Source organism: Gopherus evgoodei, chromosome 8, assembly GCF_007399415.2.
Source record: "Gopherus evgoodei ecotype Sinaloan lineage chromosome 8, rGopEvg1_v1.p, whole genome shotgun sequence".
NCBI classification, from domain to species: domain Eukaryota; kingdom Metazoa; phylum Chordata; order Testudines; family Testudinidae; genus Gopherus; species Gopherus evgoodei.
Window position 1 is genome coordinate 38,579,204 of NC_044329.1, and position 15,772 is coordinate 38,594,975.

At 43.3% G+C, this 15,772-nt stretch overlaps 1 long non-coding RNA gene across 1 annotated transcript; it reads right to left on the reverse strand.

The window, feature by feature from the left end:
* Positions 1-798: 798 nt before the first annotated feature.
* Positions 799-14,255, reverse strand: LOC115656703. Its single transcript, XR_004001739.1, has 3 exons — positions 14,243-14,255; positions 11,450-11,456; positions 799-886 (listed from the first exon to the last, which is right to left on the reverse strand). It is a non-coding gene; the product is annotated as an uncharacterized LOC115656703 (long non-coding RNA).
* Between the last annotated feature and the right edge of the window lie 1,517 nt (positions 14,256-15,772).

Genomic DNA, 15,772 nt, shown 5'->3' on the forward strand with positions numbered 1-15,772 from the left:
AGGTGCAACCCCTCTACGTAGCAAGGTACAACCCCTCTACATAGTAAGGTGCCACCTCTCACCTTGTCCGTGTTGGTTCGAACAAAACAATTCTATCCATCATATTACCCTTTTGCCCCTGTCATTGGGATGGGTTAGCCTATTCCTTGTTATCTGTGGAATGTTCCAGTATTAGAGTGTCCTGGTACTGTGTTTATACTTCAATACACTATATGGATATACCTTTATGCAACATCAGCCCTTTTCTTGCCAGCTTCTGTGAGCAGGGCCTGCCTCTAGCTCACAGCTTAACTTTGCTTTATGTTAGCAAAGTCTTGACCATTACTTTAGCTCAGGCTTCAGGCCTCATACCAGGCCTTTGATACCAAGGTTTATATCTCAGGGACTCTTCTTACTACACCCACAGCCCTCACCCCACAGACCTCAATCCTGCACCCCATCCCTTAGCACCCCTCCTATCCCCAAATTCCCTCCCAGAGCCTGCACCCCAATCCCCTGCCCCAGCCTAGGACCTGCACCCCAGACCTCCTCCCTCATCCAAACTCCCTCCCAGAGCCTTGGGCATGGTGGGGGGCGGGTGGAGTTTGGAATTTGGGCAAGGGCAGGTTCTGGGCACCACTAAAATTTCTACAAACATGCCATACCTGCCTACCTCTCCCCCAGCTTAATGTCATCTGTGAGCTTGCTGAGGGTGCAATTTATCCCATCATAGAAGATTAGGGTTGGAAGGGACCTCAGAAGGTCATCTAGTCCAACACCCTGCTTAAAGAGGGACTAATCCCCAGACAGATTTTTACTCCAGTTCTCTAAACAGAGCCCTCAAGGACTGAACGCACTACCCTGGGTTTAGCAGGCCAATGCTCAAACCACTGAGCTATGCCTCCCCCTGTCGTCCAGATCATTAATAAAGATGTTGAACAAAACCAGCCCCAGGACCTTCCCCTGGGGTACTCCACTTGATACTGGCTGCCAGCTAGACATCGAGCCATTGATCACTATCCTTTGAGCCAGAGAATATAGCCAGCTTTCCATCCACCTTATAATCCATTCATCCAATCCATATTTCTTTAACTTACTGGCAAGAATACTGTGGGAGACTATATCAAAAACTTTGCTAAAGTCAAGACATCCACCACTTTCCCCATATCCACAGAGCCAGTTATCTCATCATAGAAGGCAATTAGGTTGGTCAGGCATGACTTGCCCTTGGTGAATCCTTGTTGACTGTTGCTGATCACCTTCCTCTCCTCCAAGTGCTTCAAAAAGGATTCCTTGAGTACCTGCTACATGATTTTGTTAGGGACTTTTGAAGTGAGGCTGACAGATCTGTAGTTCCCCAGGTTCTCTTTCTTCCCTTCTTTAAATATGGGCACTATATTTGCCTCTTTCCAATCATCCAGGACCTCACCTGATTGCCACGAATTTTCAAAGATAATGGCCAATGGCTCTACAATCACATCAGCCAACTCCCTCAGCACCCTTGGATGCATTAGATCTGGACCTATGGACTTGTCTGCATCCAGCTTTTCTAAATAGTTCTTAACCTGTTCTTTCATTACTATGGGCTGCTCACCTCCTCCCCATACTGTGTTGCCCAGTGCAGCAGTCTGGGAGCGGACCTTGCCTGTGAAGACCGAGGCAAAAAAAAAATATTGAGTACTTCAGCTTTTTCCACATCATCTGTCACTATGTTGCCTCCCCCGTTCAGTAAGGGTCCCACACTTTCCCTGACCTTCTTGTTGCTAACATACCTGTAGAAACCCTTCGTGTTATCCTTCACATCCTTTGCTAGCTACAACTCTAATCATGCCTTTGCCTTCCTGATTACACCCCTGCATGCTCTAGCAATATTTTTATATGCCTCCCTAGTCATATATGAGCTAGACAGTGTTAGCCCATAAAGAAAGGGTTTGTTGTTGCTGTTATTTAAAAAAAGGTATTTTATTAAAAACTGAGTCCTGAAATGAACGTGGGTCCAGTGGAGTCCTCTAAGGATTGAAATGTCATCATCATGCTTCTTTCTGTATTTCAGAAAGTGGGCATTAAAATTCTGTGCATCGCATAGTTCAGAAAGTTGAGTCTTGGAAAGGCTCTAGAGAAGAGTTGTAGTAGTCAGGGTAAGAGAGATGAAGGCATTAATAGAGATTTTTCAAGAAAATTGAATGAAGCAGAGTGATGTTTGAGGAGGATGGGTGAGGGGAGAATGATGATAGTAAGTTGCCAGTGCCCAGCTCTGAGATGAATAAGGAGAAAGAAAACTCTAAGGTTACATCTAGACTACCCGCCGTATTGGCGGGTTAAAATCGATTGCTCGGGGATCAATATATCGCGTCTCATCTAGACACGATATATCGATCCCTGAGCGCACTTATATCGATTCCGGAACTCCACCAACCCCAACGGAGTTGCGGAATCGACATGCGGAGCCGCGGACATCGATCCCGCGCTGTGAGGACGGGTGAGTAATCCGATCTTAGATATTCACGTAGCTGAAGTTGCGTATCTAAGATCGATTCCCCCCGTAATGTAGACCAGCCCTTAGTCATGGATGGTACCAAAATTTAGGACAGTAAAGGCAAATAATTCTCAGAAGATTGAAGCTGACTGGAGGTTGCTCCTGTGGCCCAGAAAATTGAAAGGAATTCACTCCTCTGAATTTGTATCTGTATCTATAAAGTATTTTTTTTTAATATTTGTAAATTACTATAGAGATCCATTCTTACCATTAATGATTAAATAAAAGGTGAGCCATCTTTCTGCTTTAGAGTGATCTCTGCTGATCTTCTTTGTGCATCCTAGATTAGTGTAAGAAATTAGGTTTATTTTGAGTTCTATGAGATAATTTTTTTTTCCTTATCCTTCTGTGCTCCGAATAGAGATCTGATCTTTCTACACACCTCACTAACAATGACCCAATAGCTTTTAAAAAAGGGGAATGATCTGGCCAAAAAGGGATGCGCTTACCTCAAAAGTTCTTTAGTTGGAGCTGTTAAAATTCAAACTTGATATTAGGAGTTTTTAAAGGCTAAAGAATAGACATAGTGAGTGAAACACAATGGTCTTGTAAGAAAATAGCTTGAAAATGTGTGTATGCAGAAGAGAATATATTTTCAAAGGAAAACCCCAGCTCAGGAGCTGAGAGCTAGGTTCACAAGGTTTGATCGGGTGCAAAGGGAAGAAAATGCGATGGAGTATGACAGAGAGTGAGAATCTTCCTGTCCCACACTACACAGAGATGACCATGGCAGTGGAACTGGTCTGATTGCAGCCCCTGAGAGTCAAGGAAGAACGTGATCACCAGAGATGGATGGCAGAATTAGGGATCAGGGAGACTCAAGGAGCCCAGGATGCTGAGGAGAAAGCCCACTAGAGGCACATAGAATGAATAGCAGCAGTCAAGGCCAAAGAAGAAGCCAAGGAAAAAAAACACCAAAGATGAAAGGCCAAGAAGATGAGGAAAGGGCACACAGGAGGCTGATGGAAGCTCAAGCAATGCAGCTCAGAATACTGAAGCAGCAAAAGGGGCTTTCCCATCCTTTGAGTATGCCCCCTTCCTCCCCACCACCCAACACAAGGGAATGGGAGAAAGTCTGCATAATTTGTAAAGAGGGTGACTCTTTATCAGAAAATACCTGTCTGCTTTGGAAAGACTATATGAGATGAACAGTATTTCAGAGAATAAACCAATTTCTATTATCTTTACCAGAATACCTGAGAAGGTGAGCCAAGACTTTAATGATATAGAGGAGAGTGATGCTAAGGTGTACAAGAAATTTAAGGAAAATTACCCCTGACACCTATCGATTGAAGAAACTTCAGAATGACTAAATATCTCACATGTTTTTGCAAGAACAGGGGCCGCTAACAGGAAGTTTTGAGAGTGAGTTCTCCAAGTGAAGGAGGAGCAAATATGGGACCCTTATGATAAGTGAGTGTCTGTAGTGTGTGTTTGGGGGTTACTTGCTGTGTACCGAGCTTGTGTTTATCTGTCTGTCTGTTCATTTGTTTTGTTTTGTTTTGTTTTGTTTGAAGGACCCTGTGCTGTGGCTGGCAGTTGGAAGCTGTGAGCTTCTAAACAGGGTTTGAAATCTAGACACCTCTGTTCATGGGCTAAGCCTTAGTCAGCGGGCGGGGCTATCAGGAAGGCCAGGGCTTTATAAAGCAGGGAGCAAGTGATCAGGGAGCTTTGCAATCAGGGGCTGCTAACAGGGAGTTTCAAGAGGGAGTTTGGAAGAGGAGTGGGAAGGGGCAAAGTACACTTGCCATTCTTTAAAACCTTTAAACTAAACTATAATCAAAATTTCTTGATTTAAACAAAAACCCTATCATTAATCTAGGTAGCTATAGGAGAGAATGCAGGCAAAAGCCCAACAGCAGAGTGAGGGCTATCCTGTTTATTTCACTCAGTGTAGCCTGTCCTGTGGGAAAGTGTTGTATGTGTGCATTTGGTGCAAGGAGCTCCTGGCCCTCAGAGACCGTGTACAGGCTTTGGAGGCCAGGATGGCAGAACTGAAGGAGCTAAGGGAGGCAGAGAGGTATGTTGATGAGGCTTTCCGGGACACTCTAGATTTGTCCCACCTCCAGTCAGACAGCCCCTGTGTTGTTGAGGAGGATGAAAGGCACAGGGAACTAGAGAGGTCAATGGGAGCAGAGGGAAACCTTCCCATAGTTGGGACCCTCCTTCCAGATGATGTTGGGGTATCTTATCACACTGAGGTTACCTCTCCAGGGGAGGGAACTCCAGTCATTAGGAAAAGGCAGGTGTTAGTAATGGGAGATTTTGATCATTAGAAACATAGATGGCCGGGTTTGTGATGACTGGGAGAACCGTATGTTGACTTCCCTGCCTAGTGCGAAGGTTGAGGATCTCTCGAGGCATGTAGATAGACTTATGTGTAGTGCTGGGGAGGAGCCAGTGCCTGAGGTACATGTAGGTACCAATGACATAGAGAAGGGTAGGAGAGAGGTCCTGGAGGCCAAATTTAGGCTGCTAGGAAAGAGACTGAAAGCCAGGACCTCTATGGTGGCATTCTCAGAAATGCTTCCAGTTCTGCGCACAGGTCCAGGTAAGCAGGCAGAGCTTCAGAGTCTCAATGTGTGGATGAGACAATGGTGTAGAGAGGAAGGGTTTAGATTTATTAGGAACTGGGGAAACTTTTGAGATGGGGGAGCCTGTACAGGAAAGATAGGCTCCACTTAGACCAAAGTGGATCCAGACTGCTGGCACTTAACATTAAAAACATTGCAGAGCAGTTTTTAAACTAAGAGATGGAGAAAAGCCAATTGCTGCAGAGGAGCACGTGGATCGGACAGAAACTTCTCTTAGTGGAGAGTCTATTGATCGAGATTCTCCAGGAGAGGGTGGAAGGAGGAGATGATGGAAGAGGATAAAGTATGGGCCAGAGCAGATGAGAAACAGTAACATAAAAAAGAATGTGACACATCAGAAAAGGGCAGATAAATAAACAGTGACAAGTTATTAAAGTGCTTGTACACAAATGCTAGGAGTTTAAATAATAAGATGGGTGAACTAGAGTGCCTCATGTTAAAGGAGGATATTGATATAATAGGCATCACAGAAACCTGGTGGAGTGAGGACAATCAATGGGACACAATCATTCCAGGGTACAAAATATATCGGAAGGACAGAACAGGTCATGCGGGAGTGGGGAGTGGCACTAAATGTGAAAGAAAATGTAGAATCAAATGAAGTAAAAATCTAAAATGAATACACATGGTCCATAGAATCTCTATGGATAGTAATTCCATGCTCTTATAAGAATATAACAGTAGGGAATCTATTATCGACCACCTGACCAGGACAGGGATAGTGATGATGAAATGTTAAGGGAGATTAGAGAGGCTATCAAAATAAAGAACTCAATAATAGTGGGGAATTTCAGTTATTCCCATATTGACTGGGTACATGTCACCTCAGGACAAAATGCAGAGACAAAATTTCTCGAATACTTTAAATGACTGCTTCGTGGAGCAGCTGGTACAGGAACCCACAAGGGGAGAGACAATTCCCGATTTACTCCTGAGTGGAGTGCAGGATCTGGTCCAAGAGGTAACTATAACAGGACCTCTTGGAAATAGTGATCATAATATAACATTTAATATTCCTGTGGTGGGAAGAACACCTCAACAGCCCAACACTGAGATATTTAATTTCAGAAAGGGGAACTATGCAAAAATGAGAAGGTTAGTTAAACAGAAATTAAAAGGCACAGTGACTAGAGTGAAATCCCTGCAAGCTGCATGGACACTTTTCAAAGACACCAAATAGAGGCCCAACTTAAATGTATACCCCCAAATTAAAAAAAAAGTAAAAGAACTAAAGAAGAGCCACCGTACCTTAACAACCATGTAAAGGAGGCAGTAAGAGATAAAAAGGCATCTTTTGAAAAGTGGAAGTCAAATCCTAGTGAGGTAAATGGAAAGGAGCACAAACACTGCCAAATTAAGTGTAAAAATGTAATAAGAAAAGCCAAAAAGGAGTTTGAAGAACACCTTGCTAAAAACTCAGAAGGTAATAACAAAATGTTTTTTAAGTACATCAGAAGCAGGAAGCCTGCTAAACAAACAGTGGGGCTCCTAGACGATCGAGATACAAAATGAGCACTTAAAGATGATAAAGTCATTACAGAGAAACTGAGGATACTTCTATACTACTCGCCAGATTGGCGGGTAGTGTTCAATGTATCAGGGATCGATTTATCGCATCTCTTCTGGACGCGATAAATCAATCCGCTAATCGACGCCCGTAATCCACCTCAGCAGGAGAAGTAAGCAGAGTTGACGGGGGAGCCGCAACAGTTGACTCACCGCCATGAGGACGGCCAGGTAAGTCGAACTAAGATACTTGCATATCTTAGTTCGAACCCCCCATTAGTGTAGCCCAAGCCTAAATGAATTCTTTCCGTCAGTCTTCACAGCTGAGGATTTTAGTGAGATTCCCAAACCTGAACCATCCTTTGTAGGTGACAAATGTGAGGAATTGTCACAGATTGAAGTGTCACTAGAGGAGGTTCTGAAATTAATTGATAAACTTAACAGTAACAAGTCACCAGGACCAGATGGCATTCACCCAAGAGTTCTGAAAGAACTCAAATGTGAAATTGTGGAACTATTAACTATGGTTTGTAATCTGTCCTTTAAATCAGCTTCTGTACCCAATGACTGGATTATAGCTAATGTAATGCATTATTTAAAGAGGGCTCTAGAGGTGATCCTGGAAATTACAGACTGGTAAGTCTAACGTCCATACCAGGCAAATTAGTTGAAACAACAGTAAAGAATAAAATTGTCAGACACATAGAAGAATATAACTTGTTGGGCAAAAGTCAACATGGTTTCTGTAAAGGAAAATCATGTCTTACTAATCTATTAGAGTTCTTTGAAGGGGTCAAAGAACGTGTGTACATGGAGATTCCAGTGGACATAGCATACTTAGATTTCCAGAAAGCCTTTGACAAGGTCCCTCACCAAAGGCTCCTACGTAAACTGTCATGGATAAGAGGGAAGATCCTTTCATGAACTGAGAACTGGTTAAAAGACAGGGAACAAAGGGTAGGAATAAACGGTAAATTTTCAGAATGGAGAGGGGTAACTAGTGGTGTTCCCCAAGGGTCAGTCTTAGGACCAATCCTATTCAATTTATTCATAAATGATCTGGAGAAAGAGGAGGTAAACAGCGAGGTGGCAAAGTCTGCAGATGATACTAAACTGCTCAAGATAGTTAAGACCAAAGCAGACTGTGAAGAACTTCAAAAAGATCTCACAAAACTAAGTGATTAGGCAACAAAATGGCAAATGAAATTTAATGTGTATAAATGTAAAGTAATGCACACTGGAAAAAATAACCCCAACTATACATACAATATGATGGGGGCTTATTTAGCAGCAACGAATCAGGAAAGAGATCTTGGAGACATCATGGATAGTTCTCTGAACACATCCATGCAGTGTGCAGCAGCAGTCAAAAAAGCAAACAGGATGTTAGGAATCATTCAAAAAGGGATAGAGAATAAGATGGAGAATATCTTATTGCCTTTATATAAATCCATGGTACACTCATATCTTGAATACTGCATGCAGATATGGTCTGAAAGATATACTGGCATTAGAAGAGGTTCAGAGAAGTACAGTTAAAATAATTAGGGGATGGAATGGGTCCCATATGAGGAGAGATTAAAGAAGCTAGGACTTTTCATTTTGGAAAAGAGGAGACTAAGGGGGATATGATAGAGGTATATAAAGACATGAGTGGTGTGGAGAAAGTGAATAAGGAAAAGTTATTTACTTGTTCCCATAATATAAGAACTAGGGGGCACCAAATGAAATTAATGGGCAGCAGGTTTAAAACCAATAAAAGGAAGTTCTTCTTACCGTGCACAGTCAACTTGTGGAACTCCTTGCCTGAGGAAGTTGTGAAGGCTAGGACTATAACAGGTTTTAAAAGAGAACTAGATAAATTCATGGAGGTTAAGTCCAATAATGCCTATTAGCCAGGATAGGTAAGAAATGGTGTTCCTAGCCTCTGTTTGTCAGAAGGTGGAGATGGACGGCAGGAGAGAGATCACTTGATCATTACCTGTTAGATTCACTCCCTCTGGGGCACCTGGCATTGGTCACTGTCGGTAGACAGGATTTTAGTCTGAATGGACCTTTGGTCTGATCCAGTATGGCGTTTCTTATGTTCTTATGTTGAATATGTACCTAAAAGATGTAATTTTATGAGAAAATGGAGAATGGAAGTGCGGGCTGACAGAAAACAAAACCCTCCACCATTTTTGAGACTGCAGAAATTGCTGAAGAATATGTTGAATTGAGGGCCCATCAGAGGCACAAATCCCAGGGGAATTAAAATCCCCATGACATCCTGGTGAAGACCCCCAACTTTGATTAAAAAAAAACCTCGAGAGTCAAGGGTTTAAAATCTCCTACCAAAAGAGAAGACAAGTATTCTGTCATCACTATGGGGCTCCAGCCAGATAAAACCAAAATGCCTGAGGCTTAAGGGGACCCCATGATCTGTGCCCAGCACCCCGGTGAATACTATCACCGTTGCTTCAGAGGTAGTTGTGGAGCAAGAGGAAATCCTAGTGAACTATATTAGGACTGGATCTTGGGAGGGTAGTGAAGAATTTATTAAAAATGCAAAGGTAAATGGCATGGATTGTTAGGGCTGGAGGGACACAGCAGCCCAAGTCACTTTGATCAGGGAAAGTTTGGTGAGGTGAGGGAGACAGAATTCCTGGTAAACACTTAAATGTATTAGCTTTGGCCAAATTCCCCTAGTTTTGCAGCACTTTGTTGATTTTAGAAGGGTAAATGCCATCACCTAACCTTGCTTCTTACCCCACACCCAGGACAGAAGACCAACTGGATCTATTGGGGAGTAAAAAGTACATCAGTAATCTGAATTTAATTTAAGGATATAGGCCAGAGGTGGGCAAACTACAGCCCGGGGGTCTCATCCAGCCCTACAGACATTTTAATGCAGTCCTTGAGGTCCCAATGGGGAGCAGGGTCCTGGGCTTGCCCCACTCTGCTCAGCTTCCAGAAGCAGCAGCATGCCCCCCTCCAGCTCCTACGCATAGGGGCAGCTAGGGGGCTCTGCACACTGCCCCTAGTGCTGCCCCCACAGCCTCATTGGCCAGGAACGCACCCAATGGAATGGTGCCTGTAGACAGGGCAGTGCACATAGCTGCCTGGCCACATCGGAGCCGGAGGAGGGACATGCCACTGCTTCTGGGAGCTGCTTGAGGTAAGCACCACCCGGAGCCTGCACACCCCTGACCTGGTCCTGTGCTCCAACCCCTTGCCCCAGCCCTGATCCCCCTCGCACCAGTCAAACCCCTCAGTCCCTGCCTGGAGCACCCTCCTGCACTCCCAAACCCTCATTCCCAGCCCCACCCCCTAGCCCACACGCCCACTGCATCCCAATTCCCTGTCTCAGTCCAGAGCCCCCTACTGCACCCTGAACTCTTCATTTCTGGCCCCACCCCAGAGCCTGCACTCCAAGCCGCAGCCCTCACCCCATCCCACACCTCAACCACCAATTTTGTGAGCATTCATGGCCCACCATACAATTTCCATACTCAAATATGGCCCTCGGGCCAAAAGGTTTGTGCACCCCTGGTATAGGCAAATTCCCTTTTAGATGCTGATGTCCAGGAAAAGTCAGCTTTCATAGTGGAATCTGGTCTGTATGGATGTGGGGGCTACCTTTCAAAGGCTAATCAAAGAATTGCTGCAAAACTAGGGGACTATTGCTCCCTCCTTTCCCCTGACACCATTCCACCATATTCAGTACCGAAGCTGACACTTCATGCTCATAATTGAGAAAGTTACTAGAAGCTGTATCTAAGAGTAGAATCATATTTTCAAGTATCTGTGCCACATACTCAGAAAGGAAGATATTTTCATAGCATCTCTGTGGCTCCCTCAATCATATTATTGCAAGAAGAACTGAAATAAATGCAGATATAGTTAAGTGGAAAAATCAAAGTAATAACATTATCCAATGAAAACAATTTAATAGAATCAATTATTTTAGTGGGAAAGCTGTTGACCATAGACCAGCACATCCTTTAGCCATATGAATTAGGAAGCAATACTCCTGCTAAGCCGAAGGAAAAACCATTTTAGCTATTCTGGAGGAATAGCTGAATATGGTGTAAGGATATTTTAAATGCATTCAGGAGAGCAATTAATAGACGAATTACTCGCAATTAAGGTACAATATTGGACGCCAAGAAAATGGCCGGAAAGCACCGTGGTTGCTTTAAAAAGACTCTTGTGTTTTGTTGGAGTAAAATGGCGTGTTAGGTATCAAGCGTGTTACCGAAATATTGGGTCTGCCTAGCTGAGAGCCAATAACAGCCTGACGGGGTAAGGAAAAATGCTTTATTCTGCAGAAGAAAGGAGAGCCCTGTACTTTGGTACAAAAGACTCTGTCTTACACAAATTTCACAAACCTTTTATACACATTCAGACAAAGACCCTTGCATGTTAACACTTGATTGGTAGTTGTCAAATCTCACACTCTGTTATCTGTTCAGTAAAAACTGATTTGAAGCAAGATTTCTCTGCTTTGAGGCAGAAGAAAAGAGATAGTTCTAAAGTTCAGGCTACTGTGTCCGTGAGGCTTCTGCCCCCCCGCCCCCACTGGCTGCTTGTAAGCTATTAAGGGGGACCAGCCATAGCTTTCACAGTCCCCCCTTCGGGCCTGACAATCTGGCCCAGATTGTCAGGCCTGTTACGTAATTTATGATCAAGCTGAAGAGACAGGGACTGGGTTTTTTTACGAACAGCAGAGCCTTCGGTCACAGCATTATACACACATTTTGCACATTGCATTAGTACCCAAACAACATATAGGAAGAAAAGGAGGAAAATAATCCACTTAACAATTGTCCGGAAAAGGCCAGTAAACCATGACCCAAGGTCTGGCAGGAGGTCCTCAAAATTAAAGGTCTGATCAAGAGATACAGCTCGGAAAACAACAGCAGCATTCTTAATAGCCTATAAATTCTGTTCAATTAAGCCAGAGTGATTAACATAAAAGCAACTTTTTTTCCTCATGCAAGCACAAGCCTCCCCTAATTCAGCATTCATGGCATCTAGTACACGTCTATTTTGCAAAGTCACTTCTGCTACTTCATCAATCTCTAGTTGCAACTTTTGGAAAGCGTCTATTGATGCATTGGCTGTTTTTTCAAGCTCTGCAGAAATATTTACAACTGCTTTCTTGAGCTTAGCCACCCCCAACCCAGGAATGAGTGCATGGACAAAAGAGTGGAATCCTGTTTGTCTGACAACTAAGGGATTGGGGCACTGACTGTAAATCAGTTAGGTATACCAGGTGGTCTAATTTCCCAGATGTCTCGGTGAATAATCGAGTCCCACATGCATCCTCCCCATGGACCCATCAGGATTCGGTATGTGGGAGCCCACACCCCCCTAACCGGTCCAAATGCTTGGAAGGAGCACTGTGAATGTCCACACTTCCACCCAGAAAGTGTCCAAGTATGTCTCCATGACCACAGATCAGATGGTATTCCTGATGTGTCTGTAAGGGCAGTGGGCCAAGTCTGGTGCTCAAGATCACTCCGAATGGCCATCAGCTGGTCATTCAGGAAATTCTGAATTTCCAAACCTACAAGATCCCACTGCAATGCCTTCCCAGCCTCAGTGATATTCAATACCATCTTTCCTTGGTGTAGTACTATATTACATCTGTTATTTAACTAGCCTCAACATTTTCAAAAGACATTAACATTAATAACCTAGGAGGGGGTGTATTACAGGGTAATGGGGGAGATGGCAGGGGCAACAAGGTGCCTTTGGTACCTGTCATTTAAAATCCAATTAGGGAGAGCAATACATGCTGAAGGATTTATCCAGAACACAGGGCGCAGCCTGTAGAACAAACCCCAAAATCCAATCAATACCACATTCCCAAACATGGGTCCCACAAATTTCTTCCTGCCAGTGTATAATTCTTTGTTTCTTCACCAGGATCAGTTCTTAATATCCTTTCTAGTCAGAAATTCATGGACTTTGGCAATTTCAGTGGAGTGAGTATTCCTTCTTCTTCCCCGAAACAGTCGTGGTTCAGCATCCTACAGGGGAGATGTTACCAGCACATCACCCTGTAATGGTTTTGATTCTTCTAGAAAAATTCAAAGGCACAGTAGGTTTGTCAGTGGACAAGGGAGAGATTACGAGCACTTCACCTTGTCCTTTTTCCCTGCTGCCCAGAAGGTACAGCGGAGCTAGAAGGAGAAATAGGCTAATCATCAGTAGGAGAATCCTCCCGAGGTGGAGGGGTCTTTTTGCAGTGAGAATAATGGGTCCAAGCAGTCCAGTCTTTGGCACTTCACAGCGGTGTTGGTAGTCAGCAGGACTTAATAAGGATCTCTCCAGCGTGGAGCCAAAGCAGCCTTTCATTGGTGGACCTTTACATAGATCCAGTCTCCTGATTCCAAGGAGTGGCAGGACTGCTAGGGTCTTTGGGTAGCGCTTCTTTACCTGTGAGAAAGGAAACCTAACACATTTCATTAGTGCCTGGCAGTGTTTTGCAGATCTCATAGCTGTTTGGGCACATTCAAGCCCCCCCCCCCTTTCTTGGTTGTCAGCCAAGTCTTAGCTGTGAGGAGTGTCCTTGAATGGGGCCAGTCTTATCTTTAGCCTAAGCACACTAGCTATTTTTTCCAGTTAATTCATTCTGTTCTTTTTTCTTCTTCCCTTCTTGGCTTCTTTTAACCTACAAAGGAAACTTTCACTCTTCACTCATACACCTTTTCCCAACAATGAACACATAAAACATTGCCATTATACAGCATATTAGTCTTATTATTTAATATATGCCACATATACCCTTCCACTAAAATAACTTTTTACAGAGCTTTGGAGCAACAAGCCAGGACAAGCACACCCACTTTGAGGAGTTCATTCAATACAACCTTTAGTCCAATAGCTTCCCACCATCCCTAGCCCTCTGGCTAGAAATCTGAGGTAGCCAGAAGGATCCCATGTACAGTATGGGGAGTGGGTTAACTTTTCATGTCCTTGCTTCCAAAGACTGTTGGTATGCAAATTTTAATAACAATTTTTTAAATTAACAATCTGGCCAATGACGTTTCTTTTTCTTACTTAAGCAAATGTGTTAGACTTTAGTATATCACATTGTCCTGATTTATCCAAACACTTTGTATTCCAAGTTGAATAAAACAAGTATCTGCATTTAACCCTTCTGTTTTATTTTAAATTAGACTATCCTATGAAAATATTAAACACAACAATTTTGGCCACGAGACAAACGCCACAAAACAGAACGTAGAACACAAAACATAATTCCTATTGTGCCAGTAAATGCATGGTACGTTAAATGCTGTTCAGCTGGCATCAGTTTTCTCTGATTATCTGAAAGACAAAAAAACAGAGGTCTACCCTCCTGGGCAGTCAATCATCGCTTAAAATATACAAATACCCTTGTTGATTTCAGGCAAAACAGAGGAATTACCCCATATTTTCTTGTATTTGTTTCATAGGCAGCCCAGGTTTCAGTGGCTTCTACCTTATCAGTTAGATAATTTGCATTATTACAGATGCTGTCTGGCTTGCTTTTGGATCCAAAGCTATCCACAGCTTAAAGATTTTTACCTTAAAAGGCACATAATTAACTTTACCAGAATTTTGTTTGCTTTTTACTTTTAACTCCTGCTTTCACACACTGAAAGAAAACATCACTACTTATAGTGCCCCTTAGAGCCTAATAAAATTTCAATTACATAGCACTGTATACATTCTTTAGCTAATTTAACTAAATTGTTCATAGCCAAATGATTGCAATCTAATAATTTCTTTGCCTGAATTTATTTACAAACATTTCAAAGACACTAAGAACTTTCCTTTTTGGCATTTTTACAAAGTTCAACTGCTGTTCCCTCCAGCAACTTCAGAGTTAACTTCTCACTCTTCCTTAAATCACTTGCTTGTCTCCCAACAGCCACTTTTATCAACTCAAATCACCATTTCAAGAATTGTCCTGGGTATTTGAAATCCCCATGGTTACACTTACTTACTCCTTCCTTCCACTATACCCTCAGAATTTTCCAACCTGTTTTCCAATCTCTCTGACTGTTGCCTGCCTGCCTGGCCCCGATCCTGCTTTTCTCGCTGAACCGTCCCTTCTATGAGCACCAACTTGTTCCACTACCAGTTTAGCTAGGAGGGTGGGCTTCTCAACTAGCCCCCACCCTTCCTGGTTTCTTCCCTTAAACATTCTTACTCACAAGACTATCCGAGTCCTCCCTCGTGAGGCTTGCCACCTTGGCAAAAACACATGGCCCATTGGCATTTAACTATTCAATTTCCTCTTGACATTCCTTTCTGAACACCGGGTAAAGACCATTTACTTAACATATAATCCAAAGGACTATCCTTAGAGGGTTTATCCAGAGACCTACCCATCTGTCTGCTGACACTCAAACAGAAAAGAGAATTACACAGAGAACAGAGAGAATTACTGTCTAATCCAGGTTTTTCTGCTTCTATACACTGAGAGCTACAGGGGATGAGACAGAAGGATCTCAATTCGACCTCAGAGCTTCATCTCACGCAATGGCTTCCACCCTGAGGAATTACAAATGAGAGGCTCAGTTCCACCCACACACCTAACTCCCAAATGTATACAGAGCAGAAAAACAACAGTAACCAGTTAAACAGAACAGAACCAGAACCAGATAACAAACCAGAACCAGATAGTGTTTCCTTATCCTATTAGGGCTCACCTTATCGGAGCACGAACCCCAGGGGCCGTGGTGAAGTGAGGAAGAGGGGTTAAGCACCCCAATGGCACTGCTCCTAGTTCACTGCAGCCACCCAGAATCCGATGTCCGAGCTAGGAGAGTCCCATCTGGGTCGCCAGAAACTGTTACCGAAATATCAGGTCTGCCTAGCTGAGAGCCAATAACAGCCTGACAAGGATAAGGAAAAATGCTTTATTCTGCAGAAGAAAGGAGAGCCCTGTACTTTGGTACAAAAGACTCTGTCTTACACAAATTTTACAAATCTTTTATACACATTCAGACAAAGGCCCTTGTGTATTAACTCTTGATTGGTAGTTGTCAAATCTCACACTCTGTTATCTGTTCAGTAAAAACTGATTTGAAGCAAGTTTTCTCTGCTTTGAGGCAGAAGAAAAGAGATAGTTCAAAAGTTCAGGCTACTGTGTCCATGAGGCTTCTGCCCCCCGCCC